Raw genomic sequence first — 14,208 nt, 5'->3', positions numbered from 1 at the left:
TCCAGCATGAATGCCACTTCTCTACTGACTTTGTTTCAAATTCTTAGTGAAATACAGAATTTACCTAACAGAGGTAGTATAAAATTAAAAGTCAGAATCTTGAAGGAAACATGCTTCCTTCCTTTCGGTAGAGGAGCTTTTAGGCTAGTTGGATTTTTGCCCAAATTTGTCTTTGCTACCAAGGAGGATACCGGGAAATTATTGGGGAGTTTTTAAAAGCATAAATAAAAGGCACTGACTTGGGGTACAAATAGGGTCAGACTCTCTCCCAGATCTAGGCATTTTTTAAAACAATGAACCCCGCCCTCAGGCCGGTTTCCACCCTGTACTCGGGCCAGACGGACGGAGCACAGGATCCAAAGCTTGACTCTGCAGACCTTAAAAAACAAAGCTAGAGCAGCACTACGGAGGGCCTGCGGAGGCGAAAGTAATAACGCGCTCCGCCCGGCTCCTGTTAACCCGCTTCGAGATGGCAAAGAGCAGAGCGTTGGTGGCGCCGTGGGGGAACAAAGGACCACCCTGACGGGTTAGCTGCTTGGAAAGGGGGTGTCGCAGTGCAGAGAAGAATCAGGCCATGTTTGCGGCGATGCCAGCAGCCCTCCTCCGCAGGAGCCCATCCCTGGACTCCAGAGCCCCGCCCCAGGGAAGGGAAGGGAGGGAAAGGGCGTGGCCTGCGGCGAGGGGTTCTTCCGAGGGCGTGGTCCACTCTGGGCACAGCCTCCTCCTCCTCCTCCTTTTCCTCCTCCTTTTCCCCCTCTCTGCCTGTTTGTCAGTAGAGCGCCCTACTACCTACTCGGATCGCCTTGCCACTGTCGGGTGAAGGTAATTGAGGTAAGCGGATGGGAGCTTGCACTGCAAGGCTGAGTAGGGTCCCACCACTGGCTCCGGCTCTACCGCCTCCCCTGCTCCGGACCCTAAGTAGAACCCAGCCGGCTAGGGGTGCTGATTAGCTTTTCGGGACTCTCTTTTCTGCTCGTCTCATTCCCCTTTCCAGGCTGTCAGAGTCGCGGGGCGGGGGAAGGGCGGAGAGGGCTAGAAAGCAGGGTGGCAGGCTGTGTAGCCCAGGGGGAGCTCCAAGGTCAGAGCTTTCTTGGTGGCTTCCCTTGCTCTCACCCCCTCCCGCCCGCGATGGGTGCAGAGCTGGCCAGCACAGCGCGCCCGAGCGCTTTCCCTGGGCCTCTCGGAACTGAAAGTACGCGCAGCGCGGGGGAGCCTGAAGGTCATGGGGCTAGGGCTGCCCGGGCCTCTTTCGATGACTTTGGGATTTCCGAGCTGGCCTAGTAGGCAAGCAGCCCCGGATGCAGCCCGCGAGACTCCCTTTGGGGAAGGCAGGGGCGGGGGCGGCGGGGCTGTTGCTAGGAGCCGGTCCCCGCCCAGGGAATTGGGGCTCTCCTTTTCCCCTGCCTGGCGGCAGCGTTCATCCATTTGTACTTGCACGTGTGTGTCGGTTTGCTCTCCTGTGCAGTAGAGGCCAGATGGTGGGGCCGGGGCCGGGGGACAGGCCCTGTTTGGGATGGAACTTTAAAATACTGCTTGGCATTTGCGGAACGATTGTTAGGAGCTCTCCCAGTACCGATGATGCAGAGAGACCCAGTGGAACCAGGGTGGGGCTGCGGGACTTTGGAGTGCTGGAAGGCTTCTGCCCTTGAGTCATTCCCTGAAGTTGTGACTTCTCTGTCAAACTTCCATCTTTAATGCCTTCTTTTTTGATCTCTAGAGTTTACTAGCTACGTATTAGCGCCGGGGGTGGGGAAAAGCGGAAAGCTAAAGGCTGCTGGAGGTAGTGATGATCCTTTGGGGAGAAACAGGATAGTAGGAAGGGTTTGGGGGATTGCCCCCAGCGTTTGTTACCGTGGTGAATTTCCTTGAAGCAAGAGTGTAGGGTTGAATCTGGGGATTTAAAGCGAAAAGAACCGAGTGTCATTTTAGTCCAACCACCTCGTTTTTACCTGTGGGGAAACTGAGGCAGAGAAAGGTTCAATGACATGCCTGTGGTCATACCAGTAGTAAATAGCAGAGCTAGATCTAGGACTCAGATCCTCTGATTCCACATCCCTAGCTTTTCCAAACTGGGTTAGCAGATGCTTTCTAAAGCCTGCATAGGAGTTCTCTCCTGTAGGCAGGAGGCTCCTCTTGGGAAAACTGCTGATCACATGCAACCTGCAGCTAATGGAAGATACTCAAGGTTATTGGGCACACACCACACTGCAGCATTTGAAAGGGTTATAATTTTGCTGGGCTTTTTAAAGTCTTCATTGAGTTGGATAGTGTGAGCCTTGGATGGGTTTAAATGGATTTTTAAAGATGAAACCAGAAGAGTAAGCTGCAGTGTTTTGGAAAGAAGTTACAAAACCTAGATTCAAGTCCCAGTTCTCCCCCTTTCCTACCTGTGTGACCTTGGGGAAAGCAAGCATTCCACTGCTCTGGGCATCAGGACCCTCATCTATAATATGAAGAAGATGAATTAGGATCCTTTTGGAAGAATAAAGCTGTTCATGTTCATTCTGACACAATAATGTTCCTATGTATGATAATGACATGTCATTGTAGATAATCGTGGCAGAGTTTTGAAAGCCTTATAGATCCTTTAAAGGTCCTCATTATCAAGGCCAGATTATTTAATACTGAGTAAGGCCTTAAAAAAAAAATCAAAGGTTGTCTTTCAATTCGCTCACTACTTACAGGACCACCACCTTAGTTCAGGCCTTTATCACCTCACCTGGATTACTGAATCAACAATCTAAGCCATGTCTCTGCCTCAGATCTTTCTCACTTCAATCCATTCTCCATACAGCTGCCAAAGTTGGGGTGGGGGGGGAATCACCTACAAATGATGCCTCTTTTCTAAACAAATGGCAGCGTCATCATTCAGCTGTGACTGCTCACTCCAGACTTGCCAGTTGTCTTTTCCCTACCATACTTTGTAGTCTTTTCTCAATCTTCAACCTTGTTGACCTCTCTGCAGCTTTTGACACTATTGGTCACAACCCCCAATAGATATTTTGTCAGGGTTTTTTATGATGTTACTCTCTCTTGGTATTTCTGTCATCTGGCTGCTTCTTGGCCTTGCTGGATTTTCATCTTTGTAATAAAGGCTCTCTCCTGGCCCCTTCTCTTTTTATCTCTCTTTACCATCTCCCTCTGTATTTTCATTAGATCCCTTGGGTTTAATTATCTCTATGCAGCATGCATATACATATGTGTGTGTATGTATATATAACATGCATATATATATATTTATAATTTCTGAGTATTGGACATTTTGAACTTTCCCTTTCATGCTTTCAAACTCGTTATGTTCAAAACAGAACTTGTTATCTTTTTCCCAAAACCTTCTTCTCTTTCCCAACTTCCTGTCACTATTGAGGGTACCACATCCTCGTAGCTCCCCAGGCAAGTAACTGCCAAATCTTTTCTTTACCATGTTTACTCTTGTATATGTCCCCATCTCTCTAGTTACACATCTACCCCTTTATTTCAGGCGCTTGTCACCTCTTGCCTGGACTATTGCACCTCTGGATTGATCTCTTATCTCCATACAGCCTTCCAGAGTGATTTTCCAAAATCAAAAGTCTGACCTTGTACTCCCCTTTCTCAGTAAACCCCAGTAAGTCTCACTTCCATGACCAAACATAAACTCTTCCATTTGTCATTTAAAGTTTTTCACAACCTGGCCCCTTCCTGCCTTCCAAGTCTTTTGTTTTGAGGGTTTTGGAGGTAGTTGTGGTTGTGACTTGTCTAGGGTCACACAGCTAGTAAGTGTCTGATGTCAAATTTGAACTCAGGATGAAAAGTCTTCCTAACTTCAAGCTTAGCACACTATCCACTGTGCCACCTAGAAGCATTTATTACTGCCATTTTTGAGTATTTGAATATTCTTATTGCAATCCATTGAATCTTTTCACAATCTGAAGGATGTTTATGACTTCCTTTACTACTAAAACATTTTAACCATCAACTCATTATCTTCAGGTGAAGTATGTCTGGGTAGATTATTTGATTTGGGGCTACTTTTTGCTTATTTTCTATTACGTTCTTGTCTATTTGCTTTCTGTCACTGCCCGGCTTATATGTTTTTGGAATCAAGCTGATATAACTATTTGATTATAGTTAGGAAGGTAAGCACTTTAGCACACACAAAAAAAGATGCATTTAAAAAGAAATTATTATTTTTTCAAAAATCCAGTCATATCTGCCATTGTTCCTTCTCTCTTAACAGTTTTTGTGAATTTGAGACCGTGTGGTTTAGCAGAGTGAGAGCTGAACTGTGATCCAGGAAGATATAGGATCTTGTTCTGTCTCTGATACCGACTACTGCAGTGGTGTCAAACTCAGATAGCAGAAGGGTATTCATAAGGATCCCTACAAGCAGCATATTGACTTAGAAAACCAGAGATTAACATTATCTGTATTGTATTTTTATTTATTTTGTTAAACATTTCCAAAATTTTAATCTGGTTTTGGCCACACTCCGAAATTTTACACACTGCATTGTTCCCATAGCCAGGTGTTTGAAAGCCCTAGTCTAGGCATCTTGTAGTTGAAGGGAAAGTGCTGCCCTCCATTGGTTGAGGGAATTTCCTGTCAAGGAAATCAGATACCTATGACTCTATTTGAGCCAAAGTGCAAATCTCATCTAGATGAAGTTGTAACTCTTTAGTGGCCATTGTGAATCTGCCTCAATTTACCTGTTAATAGCATTTTTAAAAAGTAATATTTTATCTCTTCAGTTTGGAATGTGCCTATGACCACATTTTTAATAAAGCTATGCAGAGATTTATGCATGTTGGAGCTAAACACCTCCCATGTGCTGGTGGTGCTGGAGCACAGCTGGTGATGCTGCAGGCTCCTGAGAATCAGCTCTAGGCTGCCAGCATTTCTTTTGTTAGACTGGGGGTGGGTGTGGGAGGGGGGTTGAAAGCTTACATTTTTTTTCTAGCGTTGTCTTTTTCTCCTCTATAACTATTTATCCTCCATAGCTTCCCATGTTCCTTAAGTATGACCAAAGATCTCCCTCTTGTGTCTTGGGATTTAAATTCGTGAGCTACCATGAGGCAAAAGAATTATCTGGAAAGTTGCCATAGTTTTATATGTATTATTAGTACTATTGGCCATACAACAGACACCAAGAAGAAAAACTGATACCCTCCAAAAACTAGAGAACTTGGGAGACATTCTCCTTCCTGTGGCTCGTATCCTTGTGTTAGAGTGTAGAGTCCAAGGACAGCATTAACTTGTTAAGGGTGAAGGCTTGCTGTTCAGTTTGGAGCTCTTTCTGAACTTTTTTTTTTCCCCAGAGAAATTCCATATGGCCGGAAATCTCAGGCTGAAATCAACATCACTTCTTCAGCTAGTTAACTACTTCCTGGACATCTATGTGCTGCAGTGCATTCTAGTTTGGGGAGGTCTAAGAATTACATTAGAAGCTAATCCATCTAGTAGATCATACAAGGGCAACAATGTAGACTTATTCAGAAATACTGTATGTCTGATGTATAGAATGAATAAATTGTTAAAAAAATGATCAGAGTTAAATAAGATTACTTCAGGAAGCCTTCCTGGAGGAGGCAGGTTTTAAGGTAGTTCTAGAAGAAAGTAATGTACATGGTTTCAGACATTGAAAGGGAATTCCATTTGGGAAAAGTTACATGTGCTAAGGTATTGACATATCAAATCAAAGATGATTTTCTTTAACTGTTGTTGATAATGATAACTAACCTTTAAATGCATTTCAGCATTTCCAAAGCACTTAACTCTCAGAGCTATGAGAAATGTAGAACAAACCCTGTTTTAACTCTCAGGATATAACTTGAAATTATGACTTGCCCATGGTCACGTAGCTAATAAGCCTCAGAGTTGGAAAATAAACCCCAGTCTCCCATCTCCAAATTCAGTGCTTTCTAACTATCCTGTTGCTAAATTGTTGTAGGATTTGGAAAAATTAGCTCTGGCCACAAACTCGTCTACTGCTTGTGAATTTTATTCTTTCTCTTCCCTACTCATTTAGACTTTTCCCATTTGTAAAACAAACTAACAGTATTTACCCAAAAGGTTACATTATTTGAGAACTAAAGGAAGTAACACTAAACTCCAAATAAACATGGTGTAACAGACAGGACCCAACCTGAACTTGCAAGGGCACATCTGGGAAAACTGGCTTTGGACATATGCATTTATAGGGGTTTTATGTCTTTGCTTTTCTTTTCTTCACGACTCAAAGTAGGAGATTTGGAGTTTGCCACCAATCTAGTTTTTTTAAGATTCTTTTCCAAGAGAAGAAGAAATTCTGTTTCATTTGAGATTGTTTTAATACCTCTTTCCACCAAAGTGTGGATCCAGAGACAAGGGAACAGGTAATGTCCTGGTTTTGCCCTTAACAGAGCTGACTCATACCAGTTGAGAGCTTGTCCCATATAGCTAAGCACTAGACAGTATCTACACCAATGATGATCCCTCCTCTTCTCTCTCCAAGGGGAAGGGAATGAATTTGGTGACTGTCTTCATTACTGGTCGTATTATACAAAAAGTGTTGTATTGGACTTAACATGCCCAGATTTGGAAAAGTTTCATATCTAAGTCATGTTAATAACCATGTCCTTTTGTTAGTATGGGGAAAACTTGGGTGAGAAAACTGCTTCCACCAATGTAGTAGCCTAGCATCTTCTTTGTGATTGACAGCCCTAGGGAGTTGCCTAGAACAGTGAGATATTAAATGATTTGCCCAGGTCATATAGCATATATCAGAAGTGAGACTTGAACCCAAGTCTTCAAAGATCTTAGACCAGCCCTGTATCCATTATACCATGCTGCCTTTCATGGGTATTTACTTTTTTTTTTCAATTGTGTTAAAAAGCACTACACATTGACCTTTCATTTGGAGAGTTGGAATTCCAGCAATGTTTACTTAAATAAAGCTAGATTCCATTTTTTTCCCTAGACCTTTCACAGGCTCCAGTTGTATTCAAGTACAGTGCTGGAGACCAGAGACCTGACTCCATTTGCCTGGTAGTCTGCTAGCCCAGCTGAGTTGAGGCCTAAAAGTGGGAAAAGAATTGGAAATAGCCCACTCCTGGAAACGTGCTTTCTCTGGAACTCCACTGACATAGATAATCAAGTTTTGAATTTAAGAAAATTTATTCTTATTTAATCTTTCTGAAACTCACTATTTAGCCTTTAATGACATTGCAGTTTCACTACCTTATGATTTACTTATGTGTATGTGCTATATATTCTCCTCCAACTCTTCTCCCCAACCCTCAAACAATAGAATTTCCCTAAGGGCAGGGCACTGACATTTTTGGCACCAGGCCTTATCACCCTTTGTCCCAGCAGGTGTTTAACACATGTTTTGACTTGAATTCACTATATCTGCTGCTGCTTAATAAAAGAGATTGCTTTATTAATTAAAGACTCAATAGATCCATGGTTTTTAAACAAAATTAGTTGTAGTACTAGAATTTTCATGTGAACTTTCATATTCCATATGAGGAATGAAGCCTGGCTCAGGTGTTAGGTAAGATGGAAAGGACTTTTTTTAAATTACTTCATAGTATAAGTTTTGGTCAGGTGGACTTTGTGCTGGGAAATTAGGTATGTTGTAAGGAAACAATCTGATTGGTGAAGGAGGGCCCCACACCCAGTTGAGTTTACTTAAGTTTAACTCAGAAATACTGTTAGCTTAGCCTTCGTGCAATAGAAGGCACTCCTGCCTAACTAAGATAAGAGCAGATCCAGAAATACAAAATTGCAGAAAAGGTTAGGTGAAGTCCTACCTTTGAAAAACCTTCACCAGTGAAAGGCATTACTAAAGAAGAAAGTACCTTAGCCAAAGTTTATTCTAAAACTCATCTCAAAACAAAGTGAGGAGTTGGCCGTTTCTTCTAAAACTCTCAGATATTCTGTCTTTCTACAACAGATACTCTTACTCTTAAGCTGTTGAGAGTTTGTAATAGTCACAATTTCAAATAAAAGCATACGGTCCCTTTGGGTCTTGACTGAGATAAGATTTCCAACCAAAGATCCCCAGCAGAAAAATTTTCCCAGGCTACTTTGACTCTTAATACCACAAACTCCTCCTACTTACCTTAAAAATTTAAATAATGCCCAGTCTTTCCCCTGCCCCTCAGCCGTTGACAGTTGCTGTGGCCAGTTTACATTTTATACAAGATAGCAATATCGTTTAGTTTGGGAAATGCTGCTGTGCTACTGTGCATCACCTTTCATGCTGACCTTGCATCTCAAGTGTGATCCAGTTTGGGAAAAGAATACGCTTTCTGTACTCATATACAAACCCTTATTCCATGCATAAACCAATTAAGAAGTTTTAGCCCCAGTAATCACAGTTAGAATAGGGGTGTGTTGTTTTGGGTTTATTTTTATTTAAAGGATCACTAAATGAACTGAATACCACAACAAATAGAATCAAAAACTCTCTTTAAAAAGGAAACATCTTACATTCATACTAGAAGTGATCATTTCTTTAATGGGGATTGAGCCAGGTAGCATGAAGTCTTAAGAATATAATTGAAATGCATCCTGGGGTATAGAAGGAACAGCTCAGACTCGGATCCCAGTCCCCATTGCATAGGTAGTACACTTCTCAGCTAGAACTGGTCAGCTCATCCCCTGACTGATAGTTAGGCCTAACTAAATCAAGCTTTGTGCAGCAAGGTTGGAGACTAAGACTGTTTCGTTTTGGATCTCCAAATTGGATGTTTTAAGAGTTTGTAATAATTCAGTTTATGAATTGCTTCATACTTGTATTATCTTGAAAATAGGGTTAGGGACCAGACCTGTGATCGCATGAATCTAGGAAACTCCCTTTATCAATGAAAGTCAGCACCTCTGCAACTTAAGAGTTTTTAAAAGTCACCTATGAGTATTATAAATATTCTTATCAACTGCAAAGGACCTATGAAGGTCCTCTCCAGAGAGAGAAGTGATCAGTAGAAGTATGCATACTATGGGTTTTACAGATATAGATATATATGTATGTGTACACACAGATACACACACACACACACACACACACACACACACACACACACACACCCCTACACCTGTGTCAAATGGTAGTCTTCACTATTGTGGAGTGGGGGAGACAGCTTGGAACTTAAAAGGTAACAAAAAATAAATTCAGTTATACTTGTAGAAGTCAGCTAGAAGGTGAAATGATTTGGCCAGTGTCACAAATCCAGTACGTGTCAGAAGCAGGATTTGAACTTGGATATTCTAGAGTCTGAGGCATGAAAAAACGGGGCGTGGGTGTTTTGTTGAAAAGTCTATTCTGGTTCATCACTATGATCATGAAAGAGAGTGCAGGTCATAAACTAATCATTTTGTTTTCAAGAAACTGTGGGCTATTTTTCCCTTATGATAAGGAATGGAGGGCTTGTGGTTTATATTAATGGGGGATAGATGCCTCTGAAATTGCAAATCTATCAAAGCAAAGAGCACTGTATTTCCAGTCAGGGGACCTCAGTTCAAATCTCAGCTCTGCCACTTTTGGGTGACCTTAGGCAAGTACTTAACTTCTTTAGATTAATGTCTTCTCATCTGTAAAATGAAAGGATTGAATAATGCCCAAGGTCTCTTCCTACTCTAAATCTGTAATCTCTTGACTCACTCACTAACATTGTAAAGTGCTTTTCTTAAGCATCCCCCACATCAATAGACATCACAAGAAGTAACCAACAAGAGTGTTTTGGAAACAGCTGGCCAAGCCAAGCATTCAGTAAATAAAATAACCTTTAGCAGACTGAGGCTGATTAGCTCCACCTTGCCTGGCTCAGAAGTTTTCTTCTCTTTGGCAACTATTGGGGATATGCCCAAAATGGAAAGGGCAAAGTCTAGGCTTTACCCATCCTATTTCAGACCTGATAAATGTCCCTTTGGATGGAGCTTAGCCTTGGGATCTATAACTGCCTTCAGAGCTTTGAGTGGGGTACAAAGAAGTATGAGAAACAGACCCTGCCCTCAAGGAACTTATAGTCTGGTTACGAAGAAAACAGGTTCACTCTCTTGCAGCTATTATTAGTTTACTTTTCTTGTATCCTTGCACTGCGATATGGATGTTGGGCAGATATGAAAGGCATTCAGAGGACAGAGAGACCCACATAGACAGAGTGATCCAGTGACAATAGATAGGACTGAACGTAGGCAAGAGGATAGGTGTAAAGAAGAGGACACTGCTAAAGCAAAAATTCAGGAAACACATTAAGAGGATTGATTTGAGCCTCTGCTCTTTAACACTTTCTCACTGCTTAACTCTCTTCAACTTATTTGGCTCTTAATTAATTACTAAATCCAACTCAAAGACTTTATTCTCCTAAATATCTCATGGTATGTAACAGTTGTGTCAAAGATCACAATCAGTGATTCAGCAAAGATCAAAAGATACTACTCTTGATCAAGGCAAAGTGTTTATTCATCTTTCCAAAAATGAATTAAAATAGAACTTGCAAATTATAGGCCAGTGAACTTTGAGTTCAGTTCCTAACAAAATTCTAGACTATTTTTAAAGGGGTGTTTAGTAAATATTGAGGGAGAGGGAGGAAGGAAAGTAATGTTCCCATGGAATCAAAATGCCTTTAATCCTACTCGATCTCACCAGCCTAACTTTTTTAACAGGGCTGCTAAACTGAAAAAGCACAGCTATGTTGTAGATACGCTAAACTTGCCTGTGTTTTAATAAGATGTTTAACAAAGGTGGACTAGATGGAATGAATAGGAATGAGTAGATAATATTAGATGAATTCAGAAATAGTTGGATGGCCAGCTCCAAGGAAATCTTTAATTTTTTAATTTCAGCTTGGAAGGTCTCTAGTGAAATGTTACACAGTTCTTGTTCCTGGCCCTATGCTGTTAATTTTTTTTTTAATGTTTATTTATTTTTAGTTTTCAACATTCATTTCCACAAAATTTTGAGTTCCAGATTTTCTCCCCATCTCTCCCTTCCCCCCACCTCAAAATGTTGTACATTCTGATTACCCCTTCCCCCAATATGCCCTCCCTTCTAACACCCCTCCCTTCCCTTATCCCCATCTTTTCTCTTGTCTTTTAGGGCAAGATAAATTTCTATAACCCATTACCTGTATTTCTTATTTCCCAGTTGTATGAAAAAAACAATTCTCAACATTTGTTCCTAAAACTTTGAGTTCCAACTTCTCTTCCTCCCTCCCCACCCATCCCTCTTCCCATTGCTCCTTCTTCCCATTTGCCATCATCCCCCCCACCCCACTTATCCCCTTCTCCCCTACTTTCCTGTAGTGTAAAATAGATTTTCATACCAAATTGAGTGTGCATGTTAGGTCTTCCTTAAGCCAAATGTGATGAGAGTAAGCTTCACTTTTCCCCTCTCACCTCCCCGTTTTCCCCCCTCTATTGATAAAGCTTTTTCTTGCCTCTTTTATGTGAGAGACAATTTGCCCCATTCCATTTCTCCCTTTCTCTTCCCAATATATTCCTCTCTCACCCCTTAATTTATTTTTTTAGATATAATCCCTTCCTATTCAACTCACCCTGTGTTCTCTATCATATATATATATATATATATGTATGTATATATGTATGTATGTATGTATAACCCTTCCAACTACCCAAATACTGAGAAAAGTTTCAAGAGTTACAAAAATTATATTTCCATGTAGGAATGTAAACAGTTCAACTTTAGTAAGTCCCTTATGATTTCTCTTTCCTGTTTACCTTTTCATGCTTCTCTTGATTCTTGTGTTTGAAAGTCAAATTTTCTATTCAACTCTGGTCTTTTCATCAAGAATGCTTGAAAGTCCTCTGTTTCATCGAATTACCATTTTTTCCCCTGAAGTATCATACTCAGTTTTGCTGGGTAGGTGATTCTTGGTTTTAATCCTAGTTCCTTTGATTTCTGGAATATCATATTACAAGCCCTTCAGTCCCTTAATGTAGAAGTTGCTAGATCTTGTGTTATCCTGATTGTATTTCTGCAGTACTAGAATTGTTTCTTTTTGGCTGCTTGCAATATTTTCTCCTTGACCAGCGAACTCTGGAATTTGGCCACAATGTTCCTAGGAATTTCTCTTTTTTGGATCTCTTTCAGGAGGTGATCGGTGGATTCTTTCAATATTTATTTTGCCCTCTGGTTCTAGAATATCAGGGCAGTTTTCCTTGATAATTTCATGAAAATTGATGTCTAGGCTCTTTTTTTGATCATGGCTTTCAGGTAGTCCCATAATTTTTAAAGTGTCTCTCCTGGATCTATTTTCCAGGTCAGTTGTTTTTCCAATGAGATATTTCACATTATCTTCCATTTTTTCATTCTTTTGATTTTGTTTTGTAATTTCTTGGTTTTTCATAAAGTCATCAACTTCTATCTGCTCCATTCTGATTTTTAAAGAACTATTTTCTTCAGTGAGCTTTTGAATCTCCTTTTCCATTTGGCTAATTCTGCTTTTTAAAGCGTTCTTCTCCTCCTTGGCTTTTTGGACCTCTTTTTCCAATTGAGTTAGCCTATTTTTAAAGGTGTTATTTTCTTCAGCATTTTCGGGGGTCTCCTTAAGCAAGCTGTTGACTTGCTTTTCATGACTTTCTTGTATCATCCTCTTCCCAATTTCACCTCCACCTCTCTTACTTGATTTTCAAAATCCTTTTCGAGCTCTTCAAGGCTGGGCTGGATTCTGTGGGCTGCTCCCTCTTCCATGCCCCATGTAATAGACATTTCCTGTCGGCCTTTCAGGCTACCTTGGGCTGGAAATCTCTTTCACTCTGTTGTTTTGTGGCTTCTGCTGCTCTTGAATTTGTTTAGAGTCATTTTTTATAGGTATTTTATGGACTGGGGTGGAAGAGCTAGAGTATATGCATCTTTCTCTATGCTGTTAATTCTTACCGTGATCTAGTTAGGGATATTGATAGACTGCTTATCAAATGTGTAGATGATACACAGATGGTAGGGATATCTAGATACCCTGGATGTTGGTATCCAAAAATATTTTAACACTGGGCTAAAACAAGATGAATAGAAATGTAATACATATTTATATTTATAAATATAATATATTTATATAGAAATATATATGAATAATGTACACCTCTGTTTTTTTAAAAATAAATTCTCAAATAACCTTTAGCAGACTGCTAAAGGTAGGGAGTCATGGTTAGATAGGTTTGGGTTGGGTTTTTTTTTGATAGGGGGAGCAAAGGTGAGGTTGGTTGACTGAAAACTTAAAGTAAATCAACAGTGTACTAGAGGAACCAATAAAGCTAATGCAGTTTGGGGTTGCATTAAAAGAAACATAAGGGATAAGGAGGTAATAGTCTCATTGTACTATACCCTAGTCAGACCATATCTACAAATAGCATAGTGTTCTGTTTGAGGTGTCACATTTTAAGAACATAGATAAGTTGGAAGGCCACCAGAATGATAAATAATATGAGATTTAGTTGAAAGAACTGAGGGAATTTAGCCTGAAGAAAAGATGGGGTGCAGGTGAGGAGTAACATTGTAGTGTATTCAAATATTTGAAGGCCCTTCATGTAGAAGAGTGATTAGATATGTTCTGTTTCTCAGAGGGCAGAACTAGGAACATTAGGTAGAAGTTGCAAAGAAAGAAACTGAGTCTTCATGCAAGGAAAAGCTTTCTAAGTAGGACTATACAAAAATAGAATGGGCTACCCTAAGGAATGAAGATTCCCCCTTTGTTGGAGGCACCCAAGCTAAGTGGTTACTTGTCAGTTATAGTATAAAAGAAATTCTTTGTAAGTTATGGATTGCACAATATGGCTACTGAGGTCCCTTTCAGCTCTGATTCTCAGAAGAGTCTCAGAATCTATAATTCTGTGACTACCTGGATCTTCCTTGACCTTATGACACTATCCTGGTCCTCCTTCTACTTCTTCACTTTTTTTCAGTGGCTCTTCTTCCTACCCTATTTATTTCTTTATTTTCACTAGTTCCTAGTGAAAATTCTAAAAGACTTTTAGGAGATTTCCTTTATAACATTGCTCTCAAGCCTGATGTTATGAAACTCTAACTCCCTTGGATGAGGCTTAAGTGGACTGCAGTTCATGTTCCTACAAACAATGATTAAGATGTCAGTGGACTATTCCAGACCCACCTGTGCAGCTCTCCTCAGATCCTCATAAGAACACCACAAAGGACCCATCTAAAGTACTAGGATTCTTGATTAAGTCTTTATCCTCACTGTTCATCCTTGCTCTTAACACAACCAGCCC

General features: G+C 40.7%; 1 protein-coding gene across 1 annotated transcript in view; it reads left to right on the top strand.

Moving 5' to 3' along the window:
* The first annotated feature begins 200 nt into the window (after positions 1-200).
* Positions 201-14,208, top strand: part of MGST3 (microsomal glutathione S-transferase 3) — a 28,254-nt gene continuing 14,246 nt past the window's right edge. The window contains exon 1 of the mRNA XM_072648763.1: positions 201-831. The gene's annotated coding sequence lies outside the window, so the exon portion shown is untranslated. The remainder of the gene's footprint in view (positions 832-14,208) is intronic.

This window comes from Notamacropus eugenii, chromosome 2, assembly GCF_028372415.1.
Source record: "Notamacropus eugenii isolate mMacEug1 chromosome 2, mMacEug1.pri_v2, whole genome shotgun sequence".
In the NCBI taxonomy this organism is placed as follows: domain Eukaryota; kingdom Metazoa; phylum Chordata; class Mammalia; order Diprotodontia; family Macropodidae; genus Notamacropus; species Notamacropus eugenii.
The sequence above is the reverse complement of the archived record's forward strand: the minus strand, read 5'-3'. Positions and strand labels throughout refer to the sequence as shown.